Source organism: Bombina bombina, chromosome 5 (genome assembly GCF_027579735.1).
Source record: "Bombina bombina isolate aBomBom1 chromosome 5, aBomBom1.pri, whole genome shotgun sequence".
NCBI lineage: Eukaryota > Metazoa > Chordata > Amphibia > Anura > Bombinatoridae > Bombina > Bombina bombina.
The window spans coordinates 722,499,394-722,517,810 of NC_069503.1; positions in this window are offsets into that span (position 1 = coordinate 722,499,394).

Consider the following 18,417-nt stretch of genomic DNA (forward strand, 5'->3'; position numbering starts at 1 on the left):
ATATTCTGTGTTGTGGGATTATTTCATTAGGTTTATAATGCTGTTTAGCATTTAAAGTCTTCATTTCAAAGCTTTAAAAGTAATGTATTAGGTGTTACTTATGACAATTTTGAGAGGGGCCTGGAACCTAACTCCCTCACTTCCCATTGACTTACATTATAAACTGGGTTTCAATTTACAACTGTTTCAATTTACAACCATTCCTTCTGGAACCTAACCCCGGCGTAAACTGAGGGCTACCTGTATTTCCTTTATTTATTTTATACAATTTTTAAATAACTATTTTTTTGTGAGTTCTATTTTAACGCATGTGTGTTACATAATAAGTTCCTGTCTGAGCCGGTCAATTAAGCTTTAAGTGTTCATCAGAATGCCTTGAAAACTATTTATAAACAATATAGTGACTTTTCTGATATATTTGAGTAAAAGATGGCAGATCGGCTTATTTATGACCGTCCTGTTAATTTAGTCCTGGGAGCTTCAATGCCTTTTAGAAGAATATTTTAGAATTATATAATTTTAAAGAATATATAAATAAAAACAAGCTTTTATGAACATTAATTTGATATGAACATATAATTTGGGGAGCATTAGAGAGGGGGGTGAACTTTGTATTTGCTGCTGATTATTCTTCTGGATATCCATGGTAGTTGACCTTTGGTTCTGTTTATCTAGTGACGACTTTGGCCTGTTCTTGACACCCATCTGCAATGCATCTCCTGCAAGCTCGGTTCCAGATCTCCAACAAGATAAAAACATTATTACCTTATATAATAACCAAGGCAATATGACTCCAATATTATCAGCACCCATAGCAACTTACAGCACTAACTCACTCTATTCAAGAACTACAGGCCTCACAGTTGAAGTTATTGCAAAAGCTGAAGGACTTCAGGCTCAGTCACCCCCTGCTACTACCTCATCTACAATCATACAGCAATCTGGACATTTAACTTTTCCAGAGATGAATCTGCCATTACCTGAAAGGTTTGGTGGGGATAGACAGCAGTATCGTATTTTCATCATAGACAGTCATATTCTGGTAAATCCATTATTACCTTATAGATGGTTGCCTGACATGGACTCAGGGTGGTCCATTTGTGTGGCAAACATTATGTATAGGTTATTTTTGGTAGTCAAGTAGAACTGACCATAGGGACAAAAGCACAGAGCTCCCAAATTGGAACTATTTCACAAAGTTCATGAGGTTTGGGAGCTCTCAATAAAAAGAGTGATTTCTTTGCACTTACTAAACAAAAACCTTATTTCAGTCATTTGCTAATATGAGCTAGGGCTAGTCTTTACTACAAACAGGTATGACTTTAAATGGGTTGCTTTAAAAGAGGGCATTTCCTAATATATCAAAGTAGTAGGATTTTTTTCCTGTGTTGATTTTTTTTTCCGTGCAAGCTTATACATTGGCCCCCATTTATTAAACTGTTGACTGAAAAGGTTCCTATCACTATCAGGCATAACTGTGCAAACAAGTACTTGTGCAGCATCTCCCTTGCATGAGAGAACAGGCAGACATTTATATGCTTAAATATTATTAAGTATATCAATATAACAATGCTGGTTGTGCAAAGATGATGGATAGGTAGTAAAGGCATAGGGGCATATGTATCAAGCTCCGAATGGAGCTTGATGCCCCGTGTTTCTGGCGAGCCTGCAGGCTCGCCAGAAACAGCAGTTATGAAGCAGCGGTCACAAAGACCACTGCTCCATAACCTGTCCACCTGCTCTGAGCAGGCGGACACACATCGCCGGAAATCAACCCGATCAAGTACGATCGGGTTGATTGACACCCTCCTATTGGCCGTGAGTCTGCAGGGGGCAGCGTTGCACCAGCAGCTCTTGTGAGCTGCTGGTGCAATGCTGAATACGGCGAGTGTATTGCTCGCCATATTCAGCGATGTCTGTCGGACCTGATCCGCACTGTCAGATCAGGTCCGACAGACATTGATAACTAGAGGCCATAATCTATCTTTTTAACAAAAACAATTTTAGTGTAGACTGTCCCTTTAAGAGAAAACAGAGATATTTGAAACTAAATTAAAGCCTTTGCTCCATAAACATCATCATTAAATGTCTATATATATATATATACAGTATATATCTATATATATATATATAAACTCCTATATTACAAGTGAAGTGCAAAATTATTAGAAATAGTGTGCATTCATATCACTCAAGTTAATATTGCCTAGAATATAAAGATTTAAGATTAAAAGGGAAGGAGATCGATATAGGAGTTTGCTACATAGAGAATTAAGATGGATGTTTAAACTAGGGACAAAAAAATCCCAAGGTATAAATTTAGGATGGGGGATCTTTACTAGTGTTTTACAGAATAGTATTATTATTATATGAACTTTATTATGACAAATATAATTTCTGTATTAAATTCTGTAAATTTTAAGTGGTAATAACAAGTATATTTAAGACTATGGCCCCTATTTAAGAAAGGTCTTGCGGACCTGATCCGACACTGCGGATCAGGTCCGCAAGACCTCGCTGAATATGGAGAGCAATACGCTCTCCGTATTCAGCATTGCACCAGCAGCTCACAAGAGCTGCTGGTGCAACGCCGCCCCCTGCAGACTCACGGCCAATCGGCCGCCAGCAGGGGGGTGTCAATCAACCCGATCGTACTCGATCGGGTTGATTTCTGGCAATTCCTGTCTGCCTGCTCAGAGCAGGTGGACAGGGTTATGGAGCAGCGGTCTTTAGACTGGTGTTTCTGGCGAGTCTGAAGACTCGCCAGAAACACGGGCCCACAAGCTCCCTGCGGAGCTTGTTAAATGGGCCCCAATGACTATAGATATTTTTCTATATTTTCCAGTATGTTCGATATATGTAGATCTATGATATGGATTAAGTAGGCAAAGCATACTTTGGGCACTCTTGGATCGACGTACATTTGTTGTTTCTCTACTATCCAGAATGTAGTCTCTTTCCCCTGTAAAAGGATTGCTTTAATCCAAGTGTGGTTGTAAATACTTCTTAAATTGGGAATCGTATGTCTATACATATTTAGGAGCAGCATCTGTAGAAGACGATATAACGTTATAGAAATATCGCTGAATTGATGTATATTGTGGAACAAAGCTAGTCAACACATATTCCTACTAAGATTTCTGTTAAAACAGAATAATTTAACTAATGTTTTAAATTTTAGTTTGTAAATAACTTTATTGTGTTACTTTTGGAAATGTTTGATGCGTCATAGTACAGGGTTTGTTCTCCTTTATTACGGGGGACTCACCAGCCCTCCATTATCTAAGAGAAAGAAATGTGTCAGATTATTTAAGTAGATTTTGTTTGTACTTACACTCCTTGAATTTCCTGTAGATTTACAGTTTTTAATAAATTGGAGTTTTAACTACTGTAACTGTGCTGTGAATACGCCTTTCATCTGAATAATTGTACTTTATAGCTGAGGATCTCCCTTTTACTAGTGTTTGTTTTTTATCCTCATGGTTTTGGACAGATTTACATTACCAGTTAGGGATAATTTTAAGATGAAGGGACAGCAGTGACTTTGCTCCAGCACCTATACCGTAAACGCTGTATTTGATGGAAAAACCTTTGCATTGATAAATATAAAATATACTATTTATAGCCTATAGCATTAATATGGAGTTGCCTCCTCTTTTGTGGCTATAACAGTCAATCATCTTCTGGGAAGGCTTTCCACTAAATTTTGGAGTATGTCTGTGGGAATTTGTGCCCATTAAGCCAAAAGAGCATTTTTGAAGTCACGCACTGATATTGGACACAAAGTTCTGGCTCGCAAGCAGTGTCCCAATTCCTCCCAAAGGTGTTCAGTGGGGTTGAGGTCATGGATCAATGCATGCCACTTGAGTTCCATCACACCAAACCTGTCAAAACATGGAACAAGAAAAGCCTTCCCCAAAATGTCGTCACAAAATTGGAAGCATCCAATTGTCTAAAATACCTTTGCATCCTGTAGTATTAGGATGCCCCTTCACTGGAACTAAGAAGTCTGGCCCAAACCCTGAAAAACAGCACCAGACCATTATCCCTCTTTCACCAAACTTTACAGTTTGCACCATGCATTCCAGTAGGTAGTGTTTTCCTTGTATACGCCACACATAGATTCTTCAATCAGACTTCCAGATAGTGAAGCACGGTTTATCACTCCAGAGGACAGGTATCCACTACTCAAGTCCAGTTATAGTGTGTTTTACACCAATCCAGCCAGTGCTTGGTATTGTGCACGTTACAGCTACTTGGCCATGGAAACCCAGTTCATGAAGTTCCTGATGCACAGTTCTTGTGCTGATGTTGCTTCCAGGTGCAGGGAGTGATGCAACAGATGATAGACAATGGTTACACTCAACACGCTTCAGCACTCAGTGGCAGTAGTGGCCTAGTCAATAGAGGGTCCTGGTGCAAAAAATGTTGGGCCCCTTTATAGGTAACTCAGTATTAAGCACTGGTAAAAACTTACATGCTGCTCTGTATAATGATTTTGAGGATAGATAGATTCATTGACCTTCAACCTGCACTAATAAAAGGCTCCCCTACATTAGGTTTGAGCACATTCTGCACATGCCTATGTAAAGTCTGGCAGATATAGGCCCCCCAGCACTTGGGCCCTGGTGCCACTTCACCTGCTGCACCAATGGTAGTTCCACCCCTGTTCAATGTCCCCACTTGGTGAGTCTGAAAAATCTAGCACTTCATGGTGGGGCTGTTATTACTCCTACAATAATAGCACTTTCAGTTGACCAGGGTTCAGTACAATCCATTGTCACAGAGCTCTTCAGTACGATCCATCGCCCTGCCAGTGTTTGGCTGGATATTATGCCCTTATTAACAATGGCTGTGTGAAACATCTGAAATCAATAATTAGTAGAGTTGTCCACATACTTTTGACCATATAGTGTACAAAGCTATTTTATAAGAAAATGATTATTATAGTCTTTATATAAACGCCAAGTTAAATTATGTGAATTCAATAACAGAAAATGCTGAAATTCAAATTCCACTGTGCTGTATTATTTTTATTGTTACTATTTCATTGATTCCAAAGGCACAAACAAATAATGTTATCCTGTAAAATGTATTCATAAGATTTGTGATAAGATACAAAGTTTATGAAACTTTAATAGCAGTGTCACTGCACAACGCGCATAATATGACATTATGATTATCTTCAAATGCATTAAATAGAGCAGGCTACATAAACACTACAATAGCAGAAATAACTACAGCATCTTCTCATTACCCTCAACAAGACAGAATGTTAAATAACGAAATGCTGTCAGTGTTTTATGATACAGACACTGGAATCTCCACATATTAATATTATTTTAATATAGCTTTTGGGAATAAAACTCAGATTATTCTGTGACTGTCACTTTTTTGGAGGTGATGTGCTGCAGATTTTCATTTTCTTATTAGTAATTTGGGTTAGGTTGTGTAAATCAGGCAGTTATTTCTCATACCCCTGAGGGCCAAGTTTATTGGACACGGTTAGAATAGGAAGTGAAATTAGAGGAGACACCAAACAGTCTAGAATTTCTGTCGTCTGCATTCTCATTAATCTGGAGGTTTAGTCTGCGTTCTGTTTTATCAGCAAAAGCAATCAGACTTTCTTCACTCATGTACTAAAGCATTTCAGGGACACAACAAAAGTGCCGCTAATCAAGGGAGACAAAAGCTAAATTGCCATAAAGATTTTTATATTTTATGTATATTGTGGAGCCTGAGTCATATGATAGCTTGGACATTTTATACAGGTCTGTAGATAAAATATGTCTTTTCCATGAGATCATTTTAGGTCAATTATTACCAGGGAAACTTAAGACTTAAGCTATGCAGTTTTATTACAGGCTTAGCATATAGATTATTTTCATTTTTTTAAATATTATAGAAAACAGATACGTCTTTTGCAGGGTGTATGTGTCTGTGTGTGTTTACACATATAGTGGAAAAAAACATGGTCATTTTTGGCGTAGCGTATTTTCATTTATATTACATTTATATAAATAGTGAAAAAGTATCTTAAGCCCTTAGTGTCAACAGCACTTTTCAATTTTCTTACCGTTTGGGACCAGGGCTATTTTTACATTTATTCAGTGTTTGTGTTTAGCTGTGATTTTCCTCTTACTCATTTACTGAACACACACATATTATAAACCGTTTTTTCTTGCTTTTAAATGGACTTTCAAAAGATACCATTATTTTCATCATATCTTATAATTTACTATAAAAAAAATATAAAATATGATGAAAAATTGGAAAAAACACACTTTTTCTAACTTTGACCCCCAAAATCTGTTACACATCTACAACCACCAAAAAACACTCATGCTAAATAGTTTCTAAATTTTGTCCTGAGTTTAGAAATACCCAATGTTTACATGTTCTTTGCTTTTTTTGCACGTTATAGGGCAATAAATGCAAGTAGCATTTTGTTTTCAAAATTAGCGATAGTTACAATGTAACACTGATATCTGTCAGGAATCCCTGAATATCCCTTGACATGTATATATTTTGTTTTAGTAGACAACCCAAAGTATTAATCTAGGTCCATTTTGGTATATTTCATGCCACCATTTCACCGCCAAATGCGATCAAATAAAAAAAATCATTCACTTTTTTGCTAACTTTTTCACAAACTTTAGGTTTCTCAGTGAAATTATTTACAAACAGCTTGTGCAATTATGGCACAAATGGTTGTAAATGCTTCTCTCTGATCCCCTTTGTTCAGAAATAGCAGACATTTATGGCTTTGGCATTACTTTTTGGTAATTAGAAGGCCGCTAAATGCTGCTGCGCCACACACTTGTATTATGCCCAGCAGGGAAGGGGCTAATTAGGTAGCTTGTAGGGAGCTTGTAGGGTTAATTTTAGCTTTAGTGTAGTATAGTAGACAACCCAAAGTATTGATCTAGGCCGATTTTGGTATATTTCATGCCACTATTTCACCGCCAAATGCGATCAAATAAAAAAAAATTGTTCACTTTTTCACAAACTTTAGGTTTCTCACGAAAATTATTTACAAACAACTTGTGCAATTATAGCACAAATGGTTGTAAATGCTTCTTTGGGATCCCCTTTGTTCAGAAATAGCAGACATATATGGCTTTGGCATTGCTTTTTGGTAATTAGAAGGTCGCTAAATGCAGCTGGGCACCATACTACTTGTATTATGCCCAGCAGTGAAGGGGTTAATTAGGTAGCTTGTAGTGAGCTTGAAGGGTTAATTTGAACTTTAGTGTAGAGATCAGCCTCCCACCTGACACATCCCACCCCTGATCCCTCCCTGACCCCTCTCAAACAGCTCTCTTCCCTCTCCCACCTAACTATTGTCACCGCCATTTTTAGCACTGGCAGAAAGTCTGCCAGTATAAAAATGAAAGTTTTTTTTTTTAATTATATATTTTCTGCAGTGTAGGATCCCCCTTACCACCCAACCTCCCTGAGCCCCCCCAAACAGCTCTCTAACCCTCCTCCCTCTCGCTATTTGCCATAATTTTGGGTACTGGCAGCTGCCTGCCAGTACCCACTTTGCAATAAATTTGCTCTTTTTTTTATCTAAAGCCCACTTTTTCTGTAGTGTAGCTGCCCCCCTCAATACTCTACCCCCTCCCAGATCCCTTTCCCAACATTATTACCTGCTCCCTCTCTCACCTTCCTCTCCCATCCTCCTCTACCATAACATCTTGTTTAACGGGTGCACGCACACGCAACTTAGATTCCCCCACCGGCCAGAAGTTCCCAGCGATGGGCCACCCACCCACCTCCCTGCAATGGCTCCCACCCACCAACGATCGGCACCATCGCTGGCCGATGCAGAGAGGGCAACAGAGTGGCTCTCTCTGCATTGGATGCTTAAAAAATGGTATTGCAGGATGCCTCAATATCGAGGCATCACTGCAATACCCTAAAAGTGTCTGGAAACGATCACAATCGCTTCCAGCGCTTCAAACCCCTGAGGACGTACAGGGTACGTCCTTGGTCATTAATTGACAGTTTTTGTAGGACGTACCCAGTACGTCCTTGGTCCTTAAGGGGTTAAAGGGACAGTCAAGTAAAAATTTAACTTTCATGATTCAGATAGGGCATACAATTTTAAACAACTTTCTATTTTACTTTTATCGTCAAATTTGCTTTGTTCTCTTTGTTGAAAGCTAAACCTAGGTAGGCTCATAGGGGCCTATGTAATATGGTGCGAGCAGACATGATCCAATATTGCGGATTATGTCCACTGCACATCGATAAATGGCAGGCATTTATCATTGCACCAGCAGTTCTGGTGAAGTGCTGGTGCAATGGTGCCCCTTGCAGATTGGCCGCTAGCAAGGGGTGCCAATCAACCCGATCATATTTGATCAGGTTGATTTCTGTCCGCCACCTCAGAGCAGGCGGACAGGTTATGGAGCAGCAGTCTTTAGACCGCTGCTTCATAACTTCTGTTTCCGGCGAGCCTTCATACGGAGCTTGATAAATATGCCCCATAGACTGATTTCTAAGCCATTGAAGGCCACCTCTTTATCTTAGTGCATTTTGAAAGTTTTTTCACAGTTAAACAATGTGGGCTATATAGATAACATTGTGCTCACTCCTGTGGAGTTATTTATGATTCATTACTGATTGGCTATAATGCATTTCTTTATATAAAAAAAACACTGAGCTAAGGGGGCAATCTGCAGAGGCAGCCTTTAAGGGCTTAGAAATCAGTTTATGATCCTAGCTTAGTTTAGCTTTCAACAAAGAATACCAAGACAAAAAGCAAATTTGATGATAAAAGTAACTTGAAACATTGTTTAAAATTGCATGTCCTATCTGAATCCTAAAAGCTTCATTTTGAGTTGACCTTCCCTTTAAATCAGTAAGAACAAGTGGAGTGCTAATTTATTGCGTGCCTGTAAACGGGCACATTTGCCCGTTCACGGGCGCATGATAAATAACCAGCCATTACAAGTGGCTGGTTATTGCTACCACGCGCTCCCGGTATCATGTAGCACTCCGAAAATTAATCAGATCTCTAGATTATTTTTAAATTGTGCCCCAATTGCCCCCTAAATTAAGTATAGTGTGGGTTTTTGAAATAAAAAAATTGCATTTATATATATATATATTAAACTGCACTGAGTTTTTAGGGCTTAAATTGAGAGGCTGTGGGGTGTTAGAAACGGCCCTGAAAAGTGCCTTTACATTGCAGTCTATGGGGTCTGTGTGTTCTCTATAAATAAATATTTATATGCTTATTTGCATATATATTTAATATTTGCTGCCCAACGATGTGTGACTTACCACAAATGATTTGTGACTTACCACGTTTGCTGTGCTAGGTTCTCTGCTGTATCTCACGGCATGAAAACAAGGCTCCCATTGGAGCCCATGGGGATTCCATGCAATTGCGATCTACTTGTAATGCAAGCGCACTTTTGTGTGCGGTAGTATTACTGAGTGAAGTACAAATATAGCACTTGCGTAAGCGCACATTTGTGTGCGATAGTATTACTGAGTGAAGTACAAATATAGCACTTGCGAAAGGAATATTTTGAGCTCCACTTGTAATCTGGCCCATCTCACCAGTCCCAAACACTTTGCTGGTTCCTATATGAGTTGTTGCACAGTAGTGAAACAGTTTATGTCTGCCTTTCGCTTGAAATGGCAGTTGCAATATAATATATTAATGTTGAATAAAAGTGTTTGTTATTTATTTTAATTTTAGAAGAAATAAAAGCAAATATTTCTCAAACAGACTTTTTGTTCTGAAATGTATATATAAATTGTTAAATTCGTTGTAATTTTTTTTTAGGGAGAAACAAGGAAATTAATCGGCAAAAAAACAACTTATGTTAAAGACAGAGTTTAGAGGGACAATACAATACACAACTTTTATATCAATATTCATTTTACATTCAAATGAAACAACTTTGCAATATAATTTTGTCATTTATTTTGACCCCTGTTCATGTAATTTAGCTCTGAAAATAGAGCGTTAACTCTCAGTCCTTGGAATGCACCCTGCTGATTTCCCTAGGTGAACCCTGCTACATATAGTATATGCCACTAATTAGCTCTAACTGATAACAACTGCAAAACAATTAACTTTACAACATTGTCTAGCCTTGTTCTTTGCAGACTAAAACCCAGATTGTCTCCTCCAAATAAGGCAAAATGGTGGGTGGAATTTGGCTATTTAAAAATAATTCCAATAAAAAGGATATTAATTACTTTTTAAAACATTAAGACTTGGCAAAAATATCTTGTAATTAGATATTTACTGTTCGTTTAAGTTTTCTATCAATTTTTTTGCTCGCACTGTAACTGTGCTCAAAGTAAACATTTATTGTGGAAGGGTTAGTGTGCAAATTACAAGTTGAAAGTAAAAAGTAAAGGCAAGAGCAAAAGACCAATGTGCACTAATTTAAGGACTTTGGATACTGTGACTGCGCTAACTTATCCCTATAGAATTTTATGGCATCTGTTTATCAAGCCGTCAACCGCAAATATGCTGGAATTCCGCAGCGTATTTGTGGCAAGCCTGATTCGTCTTAGTTATCAAACCCTACAAACCGGCAAAAGTAGAATTTGGTGACGTAACATACGATCCGCCGGACTCAGTCCGACACAGATCGATGCTTACATCACTGCAGATGTTCCGAACGCAAGTTCAGCACAATCTGACTACTTTTGTAAGCTATCAAATATCTACCAGGTACGCTTGCCACTATTCCGGCCCAGCGTACCTGGTTTTCAATCCGCCGCCCTGGAGGCGGCGGATGCCATAGAAATCAATGGGAGTCGGTAAGCAGCGAAAGCTCATGTTCACTGCTGCCCGATATCCCATTGATTCCTATGGGAATGTTTACACCTAACACCCTAACATGTACCCCAAGTCTAAACACCCCTAATCTGCCCCCCCTACACCACCGCCACCTACATTATACTTATTAACCCCTAATCTGCTGTCCTTACACCGCTGCCACTTAAATAAAAGTTATTAACCCCTATCCCGCCGCCCCTGGACCCCACCGCAACTAAATACAATTATTAACCTCTAAACCGCCGCTCCCGGAGCCCACTGCCACCTACATTATACTTATTAACCCCTAATCTGCCGCCCCCTACACCGACGCCACCTACATTATATTAATTAACCCCTACACCGCCGCCACCTACATTATATTTATTAGCCCCTAATCTGCCCCCCTACACCGCCGCCACCTACCTACATTTATTAACCCCTAATCTGCCGCCCCCAACGTCGCCGCCACTATATTAAATTTATTAACCCCTAAACCTAAGTCTAACCCTAACACCCCCTAACTTAAATCTCATTTAAATAAATCTAAATAAATATTACTATCATTAAATAAATTATTACTATTTAAAACTAACTACTTAACTGTAAAATAAACCCTAAGCTAGCTACAATATAACTAATAGTTACATTGTAGCTATCTTAGGGTTTATTTTTTATTTTACAGGCAACTTTGTATTTATTTTAACTAGGTAGAATAGTTATTAAATAGTTATTAACTATTTAATAACTTCCTAGTTAAAATAAATACAAATATACCTGTAAAATAAAACCTAACCTAAGTTACAATTACACCTAACACTATACTATAATTAAATTAATTCCCTAAACTAAATACAATTAAATACAATTTAAATTTTTTTATCTAAAGTACAAAAAACAAACAAACACTAAATTACAGAAAATAATAAACAAAGTACAAGATTTTTAAACTAATTACGCCTAATCTAATCCCCCTAACAAACTAAAAAATCCCCCCCAAAATAAAAAGCCCTACCCTAGACTAAATTACAAATAGCCCTTAAAAGGGCCTTTTGTGGGGCATTGCCCCAAAGTAATCAGCTCTTTTACCTGTAAAAAAAATTACAACCCCCCAACATTAAAACCCACCACCCACACAATCAACCCTACTCTAAAACCCACCCAATCCCCCCTTAAAAAAACCTAACACTAACCCCTTGAAGATCACCCTACCTTGAGAAGTCTTCACCCAACTGGGCCAAAGTCCTCAACAAAGCCGGCAGAAGTGGTCCTCCAGATGGGCAGAAGTGGTCCTCCAGACGGGCAGAAGTCTTCATCCAGGCGGCATCTTCTATCTTCATCCATCCGGCGCAGAGCGGCTCCATCTTCAAGATATCCAACACGGAGCATCCTCTTCTGATGACGGCGACTGAAGAATGAAGGTTCCTTTAAGTGATGTCATCCAAGATGGCGTTCCTTCAATTCCGATTGGCTGATAGAATTCTATCAGCCAATCTGAATTAAGGTAGGAAAAATCCTATTGGCTGATGCAATCAGCCAATAGGATTGAAGTTCAATCCCATTGGCTGATCCAATCAGCAAATAGAATGCGAGCTCAATCCTATTGGCTGATTGGATCAGCCAATAGGATTGAACTTCAATCCTATTGGCTGAGTGCATCAGCCAATAGTATTTTTCCTACCTTAATTCCGATTGGCTGATAGAATTGTAGAAGCCAATTGGAATTGAAGAGACGCCATCTTGGATGACGTCACTTAAAGGAACCTTCATTCTTCAGTCGCCGTCGTGATCAGAAGATGCTCTGGGTCGGATGTCTTGAAGAAGGAGCCGCTCCGTGCCGGATGGATGAAGATAGAAGATGCCGCCTGGATGAAGACTTCTGCCTGTCTGGAGGACCACTTCTGCCTGTCTAGAGGACCACTTCTGCCGGCTTCGTTGAGGACTTCGGCCCGGTTGGGTGAAGACTTCTCAAGGTAGGGTGATCTTCAAGGGGTTAGTGTTAGGTTTTTTTAAGGTGGGATTGGGTGGGTTTTAGAGTAGGGTTGGTTGTGTTAGTGGTGGGTTTTAATGTTGGGGGGGTTGTAATTTTTTCTTTACAGGTAAAAGAGCTGATTACTTTGGGGCAATGCCCCGCAAAAGGCCCTTTTAAGGGCTATTTGTAATTTAGTGTAGGGTAGGGCTTTTTTATTTTGGGGGTGATTTTTTATTTTGTTAGGGGGATTAGATTAGGTCTAATTAGTTTAAAACTCTTGTACTTTGTTTATTATTTTCTGTAATTTAGTGTTTGTTTTATTTGTACTTTAGCTAATTTTATTTTATTGTATTTAATTGTATTTAATTTAGGGAATTATTTTAATTATAGTGTAGTGTTAGGTGTTATTGTAACTTAGGTTAGGTTTTATTTTACAGGTACTTTTGTATTTATTTTAGCTATGTAGTTTATTAAATAGTTAATAACTATTTAGTAACTATTCTACCTAGTTAAAATAAATGTATTTAAATTATATTTAACTATGTCCAGAAACTCTCTGATGCAGCTGTATATGCACCCGTGCTTAACCCTTAAAATTAGCACAATTAGCGATAACCAAGTTCACTACCTGTTTCAAAAAGCTGCAGGTGTGTGTTATCTAATAACAAACAGTTCAAATATAGGCGTATATGTGCATTGAATAGCTGTATGTTGAAGGATAGAGCTAGGGAGCATCTTAATGACATACAGGCAGATCCACCAAAGACACGAATAGCTAAACATTTTTGCATGCATCCCAATCCCACTAAAGCCTTTCAGATACAAGCAATAGATTATATACATAGTTCACCTAGAGGAGGTAATAGATTCAAAAAACCTATTATTCAGGGAGACTAAGTGGATATTCTTTTTGCAAACAAAAGAACCAAATGGTATAAATGCCAGGTGGGATGTCGACCTCTTTCTAGGATAATGATAAAAAGCAGGAGGTCCTATCTACACAATTATACAAATATAACAATAAATAAATAATATATACAAAATACACAAAACAATGGTTACAAGAAAAATCAAAAATACAAAAATATTTATTATCAAACTGAGTATTTGAAGTTGTTAACAATTTCCCCAGATAGTTGTAACTTTGCTGACTGTTTTGATATCTTTGTATCTATTGAACATACGTATTCATTACTATCCCTTTAATATTCTTGTTTTTGGTTCATTAACCTCCTCATTTCAGTTCCTTCTTTGTTTTTTAAACATTTTAGATACTCTAGCAGGAGCAAAAAATATTCTCTTTCTAAATGTAAGTCTTTATATGATTTTGTTATATACTTAATGTTGGAACTTCAGATACAATGTTGCGGTAGATATCAAAAGTAAATAGACTCAATGTCTTGACAGAAAATCTACCTAGTAACTGTTGAGTATTTATCCTGCTTTTTGTAATTGGGTAAGATGTTACCGAAACAAGACTTCCGTCTTCTGAATGGAAGTCACGTGATGTTTAAAAGTTGGTGGTTTAGTTTATACTGTAAGTCACTATTGATAAAGCTATGGCGAAACACGTTTAGTGATGCATCACCGAGGGTCGGAGGTATTTATTACTGTACAAGGTACAACTAATAGAACACAATCCAGGTCTGTACACTTTTATTTTTCAAGTTTTTAAATAAAAGCTATGTTTTATTAATACGAACTGGATGTGCCAAGTGTTTTCTATGAAGAAAATTGTTTTCTATGAAGAAACCTGTAATAGCTATTATGCTGAAACTGGATAACAAGTGGTGAATGTCTACATTACTTATGAAATATCATCAGTACAGGTTTTTTCTGTCAACCATATATTCAATGCACATATACGCCTATATTTGAACTGTAAATTATATTTAAGTTAGGGGGGTTAGGGTTAGAATTAGGTTTAGGGGTTAATACATTTAGTATAGTGGCGGCGACGTTGGGGGCGGCAGATTAGGGGTTAATAAATGTAGGTAGGTGGGGGCGATGTAGGGACGCCAGATTAGGGGTTAATAATATTTAACTAATGTTTGCGAGGCGGGAGTGCGGCGGTATAGGGGTTAATATGTTTATTATAGTGGGGGCAACGTTGGGGGCGGCAGATTAGGAGTTAATAAGTGTAGGTAGGTTGCATCAACATTTGGGGGTGGCAGATTAGGGGTTAATAAATATAATGTAGGTGTCGGCGATGTTGGGGGCAGCAGATTAGAGGTTCATAAGTATAATGTAGGTGGCGGCAATGTCCAGAGCGGCAGATTAGGGGTTAATAATATAATGCAGGTATTGGCAATGTCGGGGGCGGCAGATTAGGGGTTAATAAGTGTAAGATTAGGGGCGTTTAGACTCGGGGTTCATGTTAGGGTGTTAGGTGTAGACATAAAATGTATTTCCCCATAGGAATCAATGGGGCTGCGTTAAGGAGTTTTACGCTGCTTTTTTGCAGGTGTTAGACTTTTTTTCAGCCGGTTCTCCCTGTTGATTCCTATGGGGAAATCGTGCACGAGCACGTACAACAAGCTCACCGCTGACTTAAGCAGCGCTGGTATTGGAGTGCGGTAATGAGCAAAATTTTGCTCAACACTCACTTCTTGTCTTTTAACGACAGGTTTGTAAAAACTCGTAAGACCAGCGCTGTAGGTAAGTGCACGGTGAGCATAAACTGCTCATTAGCACCGCATAGCCTCTAACGCAAAACTCGTAATCTAGCCGTATGTGTTTTGTGAAGTTTTCTTTTTTTAACTCTTACCCTATACTTCAGGTCTCAAGTAGCGCTATACATTCTAGCACAGTTTCAACTTTTGCTCGAGCACAACCTATACTTTCAAATTGTAATACCAGCGTTATTCAGCATTTTTGCGATATCCATTGAAAGTACAGGTTGCTCTAGAGGGATGTGGGCCACTCTAACACAAATATGAAATTGTGCGCTAATGTTAGCACTGTCCAGCAATACTGCTTATTGCAACCCGCACTCTCATTAGCGTGCCACTTGTATTCGGGCCCACAGTTTCTGACACATTCCATCTAACTTAGATGCAGTGACGTGCGGTGAGTTCCGAGGCTGGTGAGGCTATTAATAATGCTGCTTCATTCTCTTGTTATCCTTTGTTGAATGACATGCAGCAATGCACAACTGGATGCTAAATGAACATATTAAATGAGCCATATGCACAACCACCAATCACCAGCTGCTCCGAGTAGTGCATTGCTGCTCCTTAGCCTACCTTGGTATGCTTTTCAAAGGATACTAAAAGAAAAAAGCAAATTGGATAACATAAGTAAAATGTAAAAGTCTTTAATATTGTATGTTCTATCTGAAACATAAAAGAAAAATGTTGAGTAGAAAATGAACATTAATATATTCTTCAATAAAAAGCCTAAACACTTTCCATGCTTGTTGTTTTTATGAAAAGAGTGTTATAATGACTCTTATGACAGTAGTTAGCCTTGTGATTTCTGTCTGTGTGCTTTGATGGGTATTTATGCTAACGTGTGAAATCTGTATTTAAGATAAATAAAGAGAACTGACATGCATTTTCAGACAACTATAACTTTCTGTGATTAAAAGCCTGCAAAGTTTAATCAACAGCTCTTGGAGAATCAGCAGCAGAGCAGCCTATATCAGATTTCAGTTTTTACTTTGTAACCCATAGGGGGGTAGTTATCAACGTGTCTACTTTCCTGCCTTCGCCGGCCCAATACGCCCGCCTAAGCTCGCCTACCTTCGCCGCCGCGGACCTGAAAAAATACGCTTAAGTTATAAAAAAAAAGCTGTCAAAAAGCCGCGGGGCGATGAGCAGCGGACTGTGAGAGTTATCACTCATCCGATCTCGCTGCTCTTCGGCTGTTTGACAGCTTTCTTGCTAGCCTGTCACTAAGCACTCACACTAAACTACACTGTTCTACCCCCTATACCGGCGCCCCCGGAGCCCCCCGCAACTAAATTAAGTTACTAACCCCTAAACCGCCGCTCCTAGACCCTGCCGCAACTCTTATAAATGTATTAACCCCTAAACCGCCGCTCCCGGACACCGCTGCCACCTACATTATACCTAGTAACCCCTATCCTGCCCCCCCCTATACCGTCGCCCTCTATAATAAAGTTATTAACCCCTATCCTGCTGATCCCGCACCTCGCCGCAAATAAATAAATAGTTTAACCCCTAAACCGCCGCTCCCTGAACCCGCCGCAACCTATATTACATTTATTAACCCCTATCCTGCCCCCCCTACACCGTCGCCACCTATAATAAATTTATTAACACCTATCCTGCCCCCCCTACACCGCCGCCACTGTAATAAAATTATTAACCCCTAAACCTAAGTCTAACACTAACCCTAACACCCCCCTAACTTAAATATTAATTAAATAAATCTAAATAATATTTTTATTATTAACTAAATTATTCCTATTTAAAACTAAATACTTACCTTTAAAATAAACCCTAATATAGCTACAATATAAATAATAATTATATTCTAGCTATTTTAGGATTTATTTTTATTTTACAGGCAACTTTCAATTTATTTTAACTAGGTACAATAGCTATTAAATAGTTATTAACTATTTAATAGCTTACCTAGCTAAAATAAACTGAAATTTACCTGTAAAATAAATCCTAACCTAAGTTATAATTACACCTAACACTACACTATACTTTAATAAATTATTCCTATTTAAAACTAAATACTTACCTGTAAAATAAACCCTAAGATAGCTACAATATAAATAATAATTATATTGTAGCTATCTTAGGATTTATATTTATTTTACAGGTAACTTTGTATTTATTTTAGCTAGTTAGAATAGTTATTAAATAGTTATTAACTATTTAATAACTACCTAGCTAAAAGAAATACAAAATTACCTGTAAAATAAATCCTAACCTAAGTTACAATTAAACCTAATACTACACTATCATTAAATTAATTAAATAAACTACCTACAAATAACTACAATTAAATACAATTACATAAACTAACTAAAGTACAAAAAATAAAAAAAGCTAAGTTACAAAAAATAAAAAAATAAGTTACAAACATTTTACAAATATTACAACAATTTTAAGCTACTTACACCTAATCTAAGCCCCCTAATAAAATAACAAACCCCCCCAAAATAAAAAAATGCCCTACCCTATTCTAAATTAAATAAAGTTCAAAGCTCTTTTACCTTACCAGCCCTTAAAAGGGCCTTTTGTGGGGGCATGCCCCAAAGTTCAGCTCTTTTGCCTGTAAAAGAAAAATACAACCCCCCCCATAATTAAAACCCACCACCCACATACCCCTAATCTAACCCAAACCTCCCTTAAAATAACCTAACACTAATCCCCTGAAAATCATCCTACCTTTAGTTGTCTTCACTCAGCCGAGCCACCGATGGAACTGAAGAGGACATCCGGACCGGCAGAAGTTATCCTCCAAGGGGCGCTGAAGAAATCTTCCATCCGATGAAGTGATTCTCCAAGCGGCGCTGAAGAAATCTTCCATCCGGGCGAGGTCATCTTCCAAGAGGCGCTGAAGAAGTCTTCTATCCGGGCGAGGTCATCGTCGAAGCCGGGTCTTGAATGTTCATCCCGCCGACGCGGAACATCCTCCTTTCCCGACGAACTACCGACGAATGAAGGCT